Source organism: Lactuca serriola, chromosome 1 (assembly GCF_051521515.1).
Source record: "Lactuca serriola cultivar US96UC23 chromosome 1, Lser_US96UC23_V15, whole genome shotgun sequence".
Lineage (NCBI taxonomy): Eukaryota > Viridiplantae > Streptophyta > Magnoliopsida > Asterales > Asteraceae > Lactuca > Lactuca serriola.
Window position 1 is genome coordinate 21,452,304 of NC_136408.1, and position 16,643 is coordinate 21,468,946.

At 27.7% G+C, this 16,643-nt stretch overlaps 1 long non-coding RNA gene across 1 annotated transcript; it reads left to right on the forward strand.

Annotated features, from left to right (window-relative positions):
• The first annotated feature begins 3,695 nt into the window (after window positions 1-3,695).
• On the forward strand, window positions 3,696-7,106 carry LOC145067733 (uncharacterized). Its single transcript, XR_013688875.1, has 6 exons — window positions 3,696-4,128; window positions 4,549-4,611; window positions 5,227-5,390; window positions 5,506-5,987; window positions 6,083-6,617; window positions 6,759-7,106. It is a non-coding gene; the product is annotated as an uncharacterized LOC145067733 (long non-coding RNA).
• The last annotated feature ends 9,537 nt before the right edge of the window (window positions 7,107-16,643 follow it).

The following is a 16,643-nucleotide window of genomic DNA, read 5'->3' on the forward strand; positions in this document are numbered from 1 at the left end:
TGGTTTACATACTACAACATATTAGACCTAACAAATTAAATATAATATGTTAAAAGTTAAAAACATAACTTTATAAATAGAAGAAAGTATATTCATTTAATATTGAAATTTAGTTTATATAGTTTACACTTTAGGTTTTATATTTATTTAACCTTATTAACCAACTTATAATCATTATTAGAAAGAAACTGAAAAGTCATGAGAGTTTCAAATAAATGTGGAGAAAGAAAAAATGAATGTAAGTTTCAAATGAATGTGGTGAAAAGAAAAATGTTTTGTGTTAAAATTTAGTATATTTATGATTACACTTTAGGTTTGATATTTATTTAACCTTATTAACCAACTTATAATCATTATTAGAAAGACACTACAGTTAATCCGTTTTAACTATTTACAAAATATTCTTTAGGTTGTTTAAGTTAAACTAAAATTTATATTTAAGTTGACCCTGTAATGTTATATTCAAATTAATAATTTAAATATTTTATACAAATTGTTCCAAAACTGTGTCTTTAAAATGATAATGGTTTACATCCCACAACATATTAAAATTAATAAATTAAGTATAATATGTTAAAAGTTAACAAAACATAACTTTATAAGTAGAAGTAAAGATATTATTTTAATATTGAAATTTAGTTTATATATGATTACACTTTAGGTTTGATATTTATTTAACCGTATTAACCAACTTATAATTAATATTAGAAAGAAATTGAAAAGTCATGGGAGTTTCAAATGAATGTAGTGAAAGGAAAAATACATGGGAGTTTCAAATGAATGTGGTGAAAGGAAAAATGCTTCCTTTATAATATAATATGATATGATAGTATGATATGATATGATATGATACTAGGCGAATGCCTGCACGTTACGCGGAAACACCTATTTAGTTGAAAATTTTAAAAATATATGTTTTTTTAAATTTAACAATAGCATTGTAGTTAAATTTGATATAATACTTTGTATACTAAATTTATATAATATATTGATTATTTTAAATTATATGATAATATATACATCTATTATAACTGCATAATCTCAATCATTTGAATGACTCCTACCTGCGAGTTACTCATGAATAAAATTAAATATAATATATGATTTAATGTTATTTATAGTTGTTGTTATTGTTAATTAATTTTTTTAAATTTGTTTCCTTAATGTTTTAATTTCTATCATTATAATTAAGTAAAACATCAAACATTCTTTTTTTGATTTTAAAGATATAAATATATTCATTTATATAGAGTTATTTTTAACTATTGTTATTGTATGTTATTTTAAGTTATTTATTTGAAAACTTTTAACGATTATAAAAATATCTTTAGAAAATATGTTGGTGAAATTGAAATTATAATTTAGATTTTGCATTTGACACTACAATTTTTCACTTTTAACTATTTACAAAATATTCAGTGAGTTTTTTAAGTAGAACTAAAATTTATATTTTTGTTGAAACTATAATGTTATATTTAAATTAACAATTTAAGTATTTTGTCCAAACTGTTCAAAAGTTGTAGTTTTAAAGTGATAATGGTTTACATACAACAACATATTAAATATAATAAATTAAGTATAGTATGTTAAAAGTTAGAGACATAAATTTATAAGTAGAAGTGAATATATTATTTTAATATTGAAATTTAATTTATATATGATTACACTTTATGTTTGATATTTATTTAATCTTATAAAACAACTTATAATCATTATTGGAAAGACATTATAATTTATCACTTTTAACTATTTACAAAATATTTTTTGGGTTGTTTAAGTTAAACTAAAATTTATATATAAGTTGATCCTATAATTTTATATTTAAATTTATAATTTAAGTATTTTATACAAATTATTCAAAAGTTGTAGCTTTAAAATGATTTTGGTTTACATCCAACAATACATTAAACTAATAAATTAAGTATAAATGTTAAAAGTTAAAAAATATAACTTTATAAGTAGAAGTAAAGATATTATTTTAATATTGAAATATAGTTTATATATGATTACAATTTAGGTTTGATATTTATTTAATCTTGGTAACCAACTTATAATCATTATTAGAAAGAAAATAAATGACTTCTACCCGTGAGTTACACATGAATAAAATTAGATATAATTTACGATTTAATGTTATTTATACTTGTTGTTATTCTTAATTAATTTTTAAAAATTTATTTGCTTAATGTTTAAATTTCAATCATTATAATTATTTAAAACCACAAACATTGTTTTTTTTTATTATTTTAAAGGTAACAGTATAATCATTTATATAAAATTATTTTTAACTATTGTTATTGTAAGTTATTTTAAGGTACTTATTTTAAAACTTTCAACGGTTATAAAAATATCTTTAGGAAATATTTTAGATAAATTAATATTACAATTTAGTTTTTGCATTTATTACTACAATCTATCACTTTTAAATATTTACAAAATGATCTTTGATTTATAAAGTGGAACTGAAATTTATATTTAAGTTGACACTACAATGTTATATTTAAATTAACAATTTAAGTCTTTTCTTCAAACTGTTCAAAAGTTGTAGCATTAAACTGATAATGGTTAAATACACAATATTTTAATCTAATAAATTAAGTATAATATGTTCAAAGTTAAAGACATAACTTCATAAGTAGAAGTAAAAATATTATTTTAAAATTGAAATTTAGTATATTTATGATTATACTTTAGATTTAAAATTTATTTAACCTTAATAACCAACTTATAATCATTATTGGAAAGACAGTACCATTTATCACTTTTAACTATTTACAAAGTCTTTTTTGATTTGTTTAAGTTAAACTAAAATTTATATTTATGTTGACCCTGTAATGTTATATTTTAATTAATAATTTAAGTATTTTATACTAATTGTCCCAAAATTATATCTTTAAAATGATAATGGATTACATCCAACAATATATTAAAACTAATAAATTAAATATAATATGTTAAAAGTTAAAAAACATAACTTTATAAGTAGAATAAATATATTATTTTAATATTGAAATTTAGTTATATATGATTACACTTTAGGTTTGATATTTATTTAACCTTATTAACCAACTTGTAATTATTATTAGAAAGAAATTGAAAGGTCATGGGAGTTTGAAATGAATGTGGTGAAAGAAAAAAAAATGCATGAGCTTCAAATGAATGTGGTGAAAAGAAAAATGCTTCATTTATAAGTGTACTACACGAATTCTCGCGCGTTGCGCGGCGCAGGTTAAACATATATAGTTAAAATATAGTTTCCAGACACCTTTTAGTTAATTCGATTCATCAATTTAGGTTATTTTATTATTATTATTATTATTATTATTATTATTATTATTATTATTATTATTATTATACTATATATTAAAATTCTCTACCCTTAGCTAACACCCTTAGCTACAGTAAAGTGGCTAAGGGATTGGCAGAAATGGTCCTTTGATTATGTTTTTTGTTGCAATTTCGGCTTGCTTTTTTGTGGGGGCATTTTATATCATTTTCTCAATTCTTTATGGACCTGAATTTGCCTCATTTGGGTGGTCAGTTGTTGGGTCGATGTGTACACCATGTGTGATCAACATTTAATTTTCTTACTCTTTTCCTTACACGTGTCTGCCTCATAGTCTCTCATAGTCTGAATACACCACTGCTTTAGCTTTAATTCTTACGACCTTCCACTTTCTTCCTTCCACCATTCATTCTCTTTCTTCCTTTCACAGAGGGCATAGATCGACCTAAAGGGGTTTTTCTATTCGATTAGGCTTCAGTGGATTATTTTGGATTCCTCAACCGTGGTTAGCTCCATCGATCACCACTAGCCCTCTTCGCTTCAGTTCAATACCCACAATACATACCACTGTTTCTCATCATCACCGATTCTCTTCCTGCTTTACGTTTCACCCATATATCTCCGCTCCTCTCACCCGATTACACTCCACTTTTGTAGGATGACCCAATCGATTGTTCGTATTTAACATCCATGTCAGCCTTCTGTCACTTCAATACCAAACCGATGAAATCAGTCGAACGAGGAAGCTGATCTCATGATGTTATCTAAACCCCATTTATGTCGTCTACGATTCCATCTCCAGTCTCTATCTGTAAATCATTTTACCAGCGTTAAGCAACCAGGTATGATCTTTCTTCCCATTTTCTTTCTTTCCTCCCACTCACATCCGCTCCACCTGCTATTTTCCACCGCCTACCTTTACTTCACTTGTCATATGTGGCTTTAGAAGTGATGTCTCCATCTTTTGTTGGTGCTTCTACAGCCCATTCCTTAACCATAGTCTTTCCCTTCTTATGACTCTGTATTTTTGTATTCCATTTTGTGACCTGGTACTATTGGTAATTTGGTATACCATAGTACTAGCAAGGGTATTTTTGTCTTTTTACGATTCAGTTTAGTTTCTTATTCTTTATATGCGTTCAGTTTTGCAGTTTCGTATCTTATTGCGTCCTTAGTTTGCTGGTTTGGTTGCACAGGTGACATATCAATGTATGTCAATTTTCATTTAATAATTAATGATTTGTTAATTATTTTTTTTTAAGTTGAGGAAGAAGTTAAGAGAGCTCATGGATAACTTTTTGATGGTCCTCACAGCTTCTGGGAAGGTTAGTGAATCCTTCTTTTCAAGATCAATCGAAAATGCTAGCTAAAACTTTACATAATTCATCCTATGTCACCTCCGAATACTTTCATATTAAGTTGCTACCCTCATACCCATAGTCCTAAGTAGTAAGTAGAGAAATTAAACATCAATGAATTTATTTATACCTTCACTGAAAAAAATGGGTTAACTTTTAATGTGTCTTATATTTTTCTGAGTTATTTATCACTTCTATGTGAATTCAAATTCCAACTGGTTCGCATATATTTTATACGAAGCTGTTTTCGCCTTGGCATTAATAACAAAAGTATATGAACCATCTTTTAATTTAGATATGATTTTTCTATAAAAGTATACAGATTGTATGTATTAGTTATGTCCACTTTGGGAACAAGAAAAGTAAATTACGAAACTGGTCTATGCCTTATGATTTAGTCTAAAGTTGATTTTTTTTTTCATTTTTTGTCATATAAAATGGTAAAAGCATAATAAATTAATAACGATATGAAATAACTTTACAGGTTTTAAAAAATGTTAAATACCACTAAAATTTTGTATGTTACTATATGGCCCATTTTCGATTTTCGTTTACTTAAAACTGATTCACAAATTCTTTTAGGAAGAAGAGACGCTGAATTCGGTGGTAGCTTTCACAAAGGTATTTGAACATTTAACCAAGAATCACGAATGTAAAATGACAACTCTGTCCCTGTTGGAAACTTTAAGGTTGAGCCACCTGAGTTGTTCTAAGTTTGTGGGGAACATCCGAAGGTTAAACGACAAGTATGTCCCTGTTATGAAAGTTTGTAACTTGTCTATTGTAATTTGTTTTCTAACGGAAATCGATTGCATTTCGTTTGTAAACTATTAAATCATGATTTTTATCTTTGTTGTTTAGATGGGAATGCTGAAAAGTCGTATCCGCCCATGTGATATCGCAATAAATATTGGCAACGCTTGCATGGATGGGGACAATCCTTCGGATGATGTCAAGGCCGCAAAGATAGATTTGTTATATTACTTTTTATTTTTTATTAAATTGAATTCTAATCTTATATAAACATTCATTTTCCCTTTTCGTTTATATATTTCAGGCGGCACGTCCATTTTTTTCTATTTTGACAAGCATATGTGTTTTTAGAGATGATTTATGATTCTTTTTTTTTCAAAATTTATTTGAATTTTGATGTTGAAAAGTACTTATTGATGCATAATAAATTTTGGATGTGTGTATGTCTGATCCACTTTGTATGTGTGTGTCATCTGATATGAATGTGTATGCTCAGATTTTATCATGGGTTTTTGTTTTCTAATGTTTTCATGTAATTTCTGTGCAGTTCAGGTAGCAGAGTTTATGTTGTCCGGATTAAACGCAATGAGGTAATATTTTCCAACTTTTTATGGCCCTTAATGCCTTAGTATACGTCATTTCATTATTTAATAGTTGTGGCATTAATTTATAATGGTATGGTCAGCTTATATATGCAGGAATCCAGCACAATCCGGCCTCCGAGTTATACGTGATTATAAAGCCTTGGCCATTTTGAGGGTGGGCAGGTAGCTACGTTTCTTTTTTTATTTAGTGTGAGTACAACTAACATAAGTGCAATCTTCCGAGAAGTGAAGAATATAACCGATCTAAATATTATGCTACTAAGCTTTTCAAGGTAAGAAAATTTGTTATAATTCTAATAATGTGAATCTGCTCATTAAATCTCTGTATAGGGAGATTGTTGTGGTCATTGTCGGTCACTACAAGGTTTTCCAATGAATCTCAAACGAAGTATGCTTCTTTTTGTAGTTTGGCTGCAAAAACAATACAATTTCATAGAGATTATTGAGCATCTGTTCAGAAAGATAAGATTTATCTTCAGCTAGAGGTGTTGTTTCTGCAGCCAAACTACCATGAAACAAATATGATTTAAGTTGTATAGGGGCAGAATTGTCATTTGGTGCTTCTCCATTGTCGCAAGAAAAGATTGTAAAAGCGGAATGGCGTCATGTAGACAGGTAAGATTAGCATATAGTGTACTATCTTTGTAATTGAATTTTATATTTTTAACGAACACTTTTTTTTGGAAGAAAGGGCCATAAACCTTTATCAGATATAAATGGATCCTTTCCTAAAATCCTTGGATGTTTAACTAATAGGAATCTGAATGGCAACTCCCTATCGTGAAGAGTCCCAACAACTCTTTTATGTTTATGGTCTTACATGAAGGTATGATTCATTTGAATCATTTATCAGAAGGACCATCAAATGAAAAGTTGGAAGCACTTCTTAAATCTTACCTTGAAGAACAACAAAACGAAGAGCCATTGCAGCATGTAGATGAACAAAAGCAAAAATGGATGAAGTTGAAAATGACAACTATTGAGGATTCTGAATTAGTTAAAAAATCAATGGGTCAGACAATCCTAATTTCCTTAATTTTTTTTATCAATGCATTCTATTTCTCCAATGTAGCACTTCTGGGATTCATACATGATATCAAAATCTTTTTCACGTATTTATATATTGTCAATCACGGACATATTTCGAAAAGTTTTTTTCTATTTTATTACATCCTTACATAAATTGGCGAATTGCAGATAATACCAACATACTTTACTGTTACTACCAATTAAGCCAATGAACTATAGTTGCACACAAAAGCAACAGCTTCCAACCCCCGCAACGCGGGGAGACGCATCTAGTTGTTGTTATTATTATTATTATTATTATTATTATTATATTTAATGTTTTCCTTTTAACTATGTTAAAAAGATATATATTGAATTTTTTACAATATTATTTGATATTTTACTTTAGGTTTTAAATTTCACACTAAATTTTTAAGCTTATTTGATATATTAATGTAGGTTATTTATTTAACTATATATTAAAGTTAACAAATTAAGTATATCATATTGATAAGTCACAAATTCTTCCATTTATGATAATGTTTACAACTAAAAGCATATTTTAGTTAATAAATTAAGTATATTGTATGGAAATATGAAAAGTTTGGAGTTTCAAATGAATGTGGTGAAAGAAAAAATGCTTCCTTTATAATATAGTATGATATGATATGATATGATATGATATGATATGATGATTATAGTTTTAATTTTTAAGTCATTGTGATATATACAATTAATTGGTAATTTTATAAACCGTTTAAAATTGTGTAAATTGTATATCAAACGTATGATAATCTATATATAACGGGTAACAAAATGTATGAACAAAAATATGAACTATAATTTTTAGTAACATAAAAATATAAAAACATCTACTATAACATTTGTATTAAAAAATATATATATATACAACGAATAATAAAAAAATTGATGAATAAACACTACAACTAACTTTTAATAACATAAAAACACTAAAACATTTATTATAACATTTATATTAACTTTTTATATTTAAATCACAAATCTCTTCAAATATATTAATGTTTTTAATGAGCAAAACTTTACAACTTTATAAAAGAAAGAAAAATAAAAAGTTATTGGTGATTACTAATTAATAATCAATTTATGTGGAAAATATTAATTTTCGCGTTCTCGATTCAGTTTTTGTTTTTGTGTATTTAATTACATGAGATTATATGTATCTAATAAGATATGATTTATATGGACAATATTCATTTTTGTATTCTCGTTTAATAGTTGTTCTTGTACATTTAGTCACATATGATTTCTGTACACAAGATTTATTTTCGTGTTTTTTATTCAATAGTTTTTCTTTTTTCACATTAATCAAATGTGATTAAATACATATAATCACATACAATTAAATACATAAGAGAAAATATTGAATCAAAAATGTGAAAACGAATATTATCAATATAAATCATATGTGATTTGATACATATAATCACATGTGATTAAGTATATGAGTAGAACTATTGAATTGAGAAAGAAATAATGAATCTTGTCTACAAAAATCATATGTAATTAGGTACATATAATCACATGTGATTATATGTATTCAATACATATGATTTTTGTGGACAATATTCATTTTTGCGTTTTTAAATCAATAGTTGGTCTCGTGTATTTAATCACATACGATTTATGTGAAAAAAATTTGTTTTCACGTCCTTGATTCAATAAATCATATGTGATGAAATATATATAATCACATTTAATTATATACACGAGAACAACTATTGAATCAAAAAAATTAAAACAAATTTATGTCCACATTAATCATAATTGATAAATACTTATAATCACATGTGATTAAATATATGAGAAAAAATATTGAAACGAAAAATCAAAAATGAATATTGTTCATGTAAATCATATGTGATTGGATACATATAATCACATGTGATTATACATATCTAATCATATATGATTAAAGTTGACAAAAAATAATTATTGAATCGAGAACGCAATAATGACATATATGATTAAATATATCTAATCACATTTGATAAAATATATCTAATCATGTGTGATTATATGTATCTAATCACATGATTAATATGGACAAAAAAGAATATTATCCATATAAATCATATGTGATTAAATACACATAATCACAGGTGGTGGTGATGGGTTGACTCACCAAAATAAGCTACAAAAACATTGCAATTTATAGACTCTACTACATTAAAAGATGAAATAAAAATACTTTCAACCAAAACATTAACTGAAATACTTAACTGGTTAACCACATTCACCTAGTAATATGGTAACCGCTTATTCCCCTTTATTAATATGATTTGTATGAAATGTGATTTATTGATGATTTTAGTTGTTATGTTGTTATGTTTTTATATTAATGAAAATAACTTTTTGATGACATTTTATTGGATTCATTTTGAACTCGTTTGCTGGTTTCCAAAAAATAGTTTCTTTTATTTTATATATTAAAACATAATATTGTGCATTTATGACATATAGTTTTCAAAATAAACCTTTTATTTTTAATAAATGGCGATAGACAATATTAAATTTTACCTTTACATGTTATACGTATATATGTACATTTTTTTTGTTAATACGTATTAATAGAGTTGAGTATATGTAACAATAATATAAAGAGTTAGAATACTAATCGTTGTTTAATATTTTAACTTCTATTAATAAAGTAGTAGAAAAATTATTTTGATGATAAAACGTATAAGTAAAATTAATATAAAAAAGTAATTTGATGATAAAGAGATAATAAGAATACAAAAAATAATCATACCGATTACATAAAATATTTATTGGAAGTTTTGTTGTTTAACAACCTCTTTATATATACGAAATAACATTATAACAATTCTGTGTATTTACAAATTATTTAACCTGTCTATCAAATAGAAAAAACAGTAACCTATGAAAATAATGACATGTTAAAAACTGTTAAAAAATAGAAGACCTTTGCAGAAAAAATGTATGAGAAATATAACTTGTCTTGAAAAAATTTGATATATTTTTTTTATCTACCCTATGTGAATGTCTTTTCATATGATCTCCATCTAATCATCCTTTTTTATATATTTTTATTTTATTTTTATTATCTTATTTAAATTAAAATTATTTTTGTTTGTATTTATCTCACTTTGTGAACTGTTATTTTTCTAAAACAAATATTTTCTAATATAAATTTAATTGATATTATTCATGTATTTCTAGTCATTTAACATATTACATATATAGTAAGTAAAAATATAAAATCTTTTTTATCAAAACGAATACCCAACTTAATGATATAGTAAATAAAAATCAAAAATCACTTTCTTTTTTCTTTTATCTAACAGAACAACTGATTTAAGGATTAAAACTCCCCTTCATATCCATAATATAAGTCAATAATTTAGATATATACTTAAAATCCAATAATGTTGTGAGAAAAATTAAATTATATTTTGGTTTCTCAATATAAATATCCTTATAAGGGCATCTCCAACCCATCCCCAAACTCCATTTATTCCCTCATTCTTCTCTAATTCTACCCCATTTTCACCTCTATTTTTGGAGATATGATGGGGGAATACTATTCATATCTCCAAAAATGGAGGTGAAGTTTGGTTGTCAATTTTAGTCTCTCTCATTTTTATTTTATACATTTCTAGTTTATTTTATCTACTAATTATAATTTAAATGCAATATTTAATATTTATAATATCATGTTATATACTAATTTATATTAATTAATCATAATCATAGAGTTTAATTAGTAGAGGGGTGTATTTGATAATGTATATAAGTTATAAAAATAGAATATTCAAGGAATATACTTTTTAGGGTAAAAAATGGGATAGACAATGGAGTAGGGTTGGAGATGAAACACTATTTACTTTTTTTTACTCCATTTATGAGAGAAAAAATAGAAATGAATTGGAGATTGTCTAAAATGATTAAAAGTTCCTCCTCTTGACCACTCTAGATTTGCAAGTAATTTATTAAAAATAGTGACTAATAAAAAATTAAATGCTATGTTTGTTAAATATTATGAAGTTTTTTCTATTAACTCGTCAACAATATTAGGTATTAAAGAACCAATACTCATTAAATCTATTTTAGATAACATGGATATATAAACTAGAAAATGATGGTAGCAATTGGTGCAATTATGATTAAAATGACAATTTTGCCCTTTTGTCCCTTTTATTGAATTGTAGGTACTGGAAAAGAAGATTTCTGTAGCTATGAATAATGCTCTGCCAATGAGTCCATGGCATCACAAAATATGGGGTTTCTTGGTGTATCCAAAGTTTTAAAGAGCTAATATTTTTTAATAGAGTTGGTGAACCCACCAAAACTTATCTTGCTGAAGAAATTGAGAAGGCTTAACTATTCAGTTTCTTTTAATAGCTAAATCTTTCAAATCCTGCAATCTTGTTTCATCACCATCGTTTCTACAACTACCAAAAACCTGGAGTTTAAGTCTAGGAGTGTCCACATTCAGTTTCTTGATGAAAAATGCTAAGGTATGAAGCTGAACAACATGCGCCTGTCATAAAGTTTTTATTTTAACAAAAAACCAAATATGAGGTATCAAAGATCTTGCAAGTTTTTAATGATTTTAACGCCTTTAATAAAAAAAACCACACCTTCTTGGGCCAAAAAAAAAAATCCAACATTTAAAGATCAAAGTAATTGCTAATGTTATCGACTTATCGTCACATAATGAAAAAGGTATCGGGCTTTAAAATTTTGTGATAAACCTTTCTCAAGCTGCAAAAAATTAAGAAAAAGTTAGTAAAATATTTGATTTTGATTATTTAGTTACTTTTTTTTGAAAGAAAGCTAGTTAGTTACTTTTTGTACTTAAATTATTTTGAATGTACCTTAGTATCTCGTGTTCTTGCTCTGGCCAAACATATAGAGTTGGGTACGTTTAGGGTGAAAATGCTATTTCTTTAAATATCAATAAAGTGTATGATTTCACCATAATATATTTAATAGAAGGTAAAACTATTTTTTACAAAATGAGATTGAATATTAGATCAAAAGCTATTTCTTTAAATATCAATCAACTTGTGAAATATAAGAAATAAATTGTTAGTCACCCCAATAAGAGGCTTCCTTCCGATTGCAGGAAAAATGCTACCAGTAATCTTTTTCCCCTACACATGTGTTTCCAAATATAAATTAAAAAGGACATTAATTGGAGAGTTTTTAGAAGTCAAACGATAAGTGAGATACCGTAATTCAGGGTCGACCTATAACCAACCAAATATACCTGCAATATCAACACATATAGTTAGAGAGAGAATTCAACACACACATATTTGGAAATAGATTTATAGCTGATGAATTGTGTTTCACCAGATAATGTAAATACCTCATCCTCAAAAGCTATTAATATAAATTGGGTTAAAATTATATAGATCTTTTTTATATGTGGATTATAATATATGATGGTGCTAATTGCTAAATTGGAGAATAACATGCTCTCATTTGCATTTACATCAACCAAGCATGTATTGTTATTGAAATTTCTGTCATATGCTTTACATAATTACATAACAATCGATTCAAATTTAAAAGTTAAAGTTGAAACAGAAAATTTTCCAAAATATTAGATGTTTTACATAACTAACCATAAGATGTATTAAGTTAAACTCACCTTCTTCGACCGCATTCAAGTCCGTCTCTTGCAATGTCTTGAAATTCCAATAGCTTCAAGTTATCCATATCTTCGTCTGTAGTGATGCGGGAGCACATCACATATCTTCCACAAAATCTGAATTAAACTCACATATCAGTCAAGGGTCTGAAATTCATAATTCGATTTTCAGTGATAGAAAAAAAGATGATAAAAATGTTAACCAAATGCTGAATAATCATTTTATAAAGAATTAAGAGATGAGATACATCGAGATTCCAATTCAACACTCTGAGAGCATGAAAATGATGTATTATTTCCTAAATAGAAGTTACTGAAAAGTAAAAAAAATAAAAATGTGTAAAGATTACCATTTAAGCACAATTAATCTTCGATTAGCTGTTTTTACGCATCTAAAGGCAAGAATTGAAATTGGAAGAGGTTACTTACCTGCAGAAAAGAAATTGAGGATTCTGAAAAGGTGATATGGAGGTGATGATGGATAGTGGCGTCTTCTTTGAGATATTAACGGATGGGATCCCAGTTGGTTGGCGGCTTCTGGTGACTGCTGAAGACGATTAAACGCGGTCTCGATCAAGTTGTCGACGATGTTTAGGGCGGCGGGTTAAGGTTTATCTCAACTACCCCTCTTGAGGTTAGGGATTTTGCTGGTAATCAGCTCTAGCAGCTGAAGACGAACAACGTAAGTGGGTTGGTCGGCGGCCTTTTCGGTGGATGTAGAAGAGAAATAGAAGATGGATGAGGGTATTTCCAAAGCAGTGTGCATCAGCGAGAAGAGAGAAACGGTGAAGTATACCGATGGCGGTGGAAGAGAGAAAAAATATCGATGGAGGGATTAAGAAGCGAGTATGAGTGGATCTGCCTAAGAGCAGAGAGTGAGGTGGAAGGATCGGGAAGTTAAAAGACAGAATTGTAACATCATCCATAATCGGACCATTTATGTCAAATCCTTAGCAGGTTTGCTGTAGCTAATGATAGAGAATTTTAATATATATATATATATATATATATATATATATATATATATATATATATATAATTTATAAAACTTTATCTGTATCTTACCAAAATTCATCAAACTATATAAATCATAAAATATTTATTTCACTTCCAAATCTAAAACACTATATATCCAGAACACTTTTACAACATATAAAACATAAATTAAAACTTTAACATTAAATAATAAATTATAACTCAACTAACAAAAGTAAATAAAAAAACAAATATATTTAAACGTTGGTCTGTTTGTTTTTTTTGAAGATCTGCGCAAGCATTTCTGTCTACGCCGCACAGACAACGCGCAGACATATGCCTTCACAGAGTATTTGTTTTTTAGAAATGTGTAGCTCAAAAAACATCTGTGTGATGTCTTCTTGGCGCAGACATGGATCAATGTCTTTAGACCCATTTTAACCTAAAAAAAAAAAAAAACCATGGGCCACCGTGTTTTTTTTTTTTTTTTTGCTGAAAGTACATTTTTAATGTTTATGATATGAAATTAAGTTTGAAAAATCAATTTATTTCAACATCCGCAGACGTTAAAAACAAACAATCTTCTTATTGCAGACTACAAACATTTGGTCCACCTCTTCTGCCGCAGAGGCTTGCAAATGTGGTCCGCAGACTGCATACATTTTGGCTTCAAAGAAACAAACATCACCTTAGTAACGAAAGATGTTTGAATCCTTTTTGCAATGAATTTGTTTGATCTGGAACATATATCCTTAAACATATATACTCAAACAAAGAAACAATTAGATTATACGGACAAGAAAAAAAATAGATGCAAATAAGCCTTTCCCAAACCTTTCTTTATCTTGATTTGGAACCAATTTCATCTGGATCCAGCAACCCTTTCGATCAAAATCGATAATTTTAGGTTCAAATGTTGAAATCTTGCTGTCGGAGCTTCATGAAACAACCATTACTTACTCAACTGAGCATCTAATCTTTTCTCATGTAAACCTTTACATAGACACAACTACAAACCATCAGCAATTAAGATCGAAGCGAATCTAAATACGAAAAAAATCAGATCTGATTAGAAAAAGACTTTCTTACTATATTAATAATGATTTTAATAGATGAAGTAACATATAAAGAAAAAACGCTTCTCAAGAATAAAGCATAAATCGAAAATACACAAACCCAGATCTACGGTTTGTAGATAAACCGGATGTGCAACAAAATAGATAATCAAAAAACTTACAAACATAAATCGAAATCAAACACAAATATATTAAGGAGCACTTAGCATTTTTAAACTATCATGTACTCATAGACAATGGATTTTGTAATTTCCGATTTTCAATAATAAAAGCTTATACATTATGTTATGTTGCTGTATTTTTCTATGTATGCAAATGATTGTGATCCATGATGATGTCAAACAGCCTGACGTTTCCACCGCCGGTCGGGGGTGTGACACATGGTGAGTTCGATATCAGGAGAACCCTAGAGACAGTCATTGGACAACCGTAAAGAATATCCTCAAGTACCTAAGAAGAACTAATAATATTCTTTTAGTCTATAGAGGTAGAGAAGAGTTGCGACTTACATGTTATGCTGATGCGAGTTTCCATATTGGTAGAGACAACTCATGTTTACAATCAGGATTAGTGCTCTTGCTAAATGGAGGAGCCGTTATAAGGAAATGTTCATAGCAAAAGATAGTGGTAGACTCGACATGCGAGTCAGAGTATATTGTAGCTAACAAAGCTACAAAGGAGGCTACAAGGTTAAAGAACTTCATTACTAATCTTGGAGTTTTATAAAGCATCAAAGAGCCTTGGTATATCTTTCGTGATAACAAGGGTGGAGTTGCTTTGACTAAGGAACCCAAGGACCATTGTAATTCTAGACACATACTCAGACATAGTGTAGAAGACACATACATCTTCATGAATAAGGTATCATGAATAGTGAATCTTACTAATCTGTTCACAGAGTCATTATCAAGAGACAAACATGACGACCATGTTAGGACCATTGGAATGAGACTTGAGAATAATATGATGTAATAGTTTAAGTAGATTAGTTTGATTTATTTTGAAACATATAACTCTATGAATTGTAACCATTTTGATGTTTAGTTCCTAGTGACTTAATAAAGAGCTTATATTGCTATCAAAGTTGTGTTATTCATTACTTTTGCATGTTTTGAACTTACTTCTAGAATATTAAAACAATAATATTCACACCTCCAAAGTCAGTCACACTCTTGGGAGGGAGTGATAGATTAAAGATTGTGATGAGTATTGGTTGATTGTCCACCCAGTTTGGACATTGCATAGATAATGTCCAATACTTCTCACAATCTTAGAAGCATAAAAACATGCAATTATAATTTACACCAAAGTTAATCTCATCATAAAACTAATTTAATGTTGTCACTTAATATTAATTTCACAAAATAATTATGCATTTTATATGATTAAATGACAATAATAACCTAATTCTAATCTAAGTGGCAACCATGAACCAAAATCACAATCAAACTCTTTGTTAAAACAAAACTACAATTGCTAGATAGATAGCGAAACAAAAAAATCAACTCATTGAATAAAAAACATAACATCAAGTAGTCCACAAAACAAGAAATGAAAGGGCATTAGTCGGTTATGGCTAAAGCATGAATTTCAAAGTATAAAAATGGAATTTACAAGATTAATTCAACTTACTATTAAAAGCATAATGTTTCCAAATGATTTGACACAAAATCCTTCGGTATAAATCACCCTTTTGCCTCCTGGAATGAGAGATAATGTGCATAGTGTCGAAAAGTACCGAAATAGGTCATAAAAGAAAACAACCAAAATGCAGTTACACGATTGACATGGCCCCATGTCAGTTATGTCTTCTTTGATACGACCTCATGTGATTAAAAGTATGTTGCGTTCTTTTGACCAGTCCTTAAAGTAAGTTGTTGAAAATTGCCCAAATCTTCATTGGACATGACCCCGTGTCGA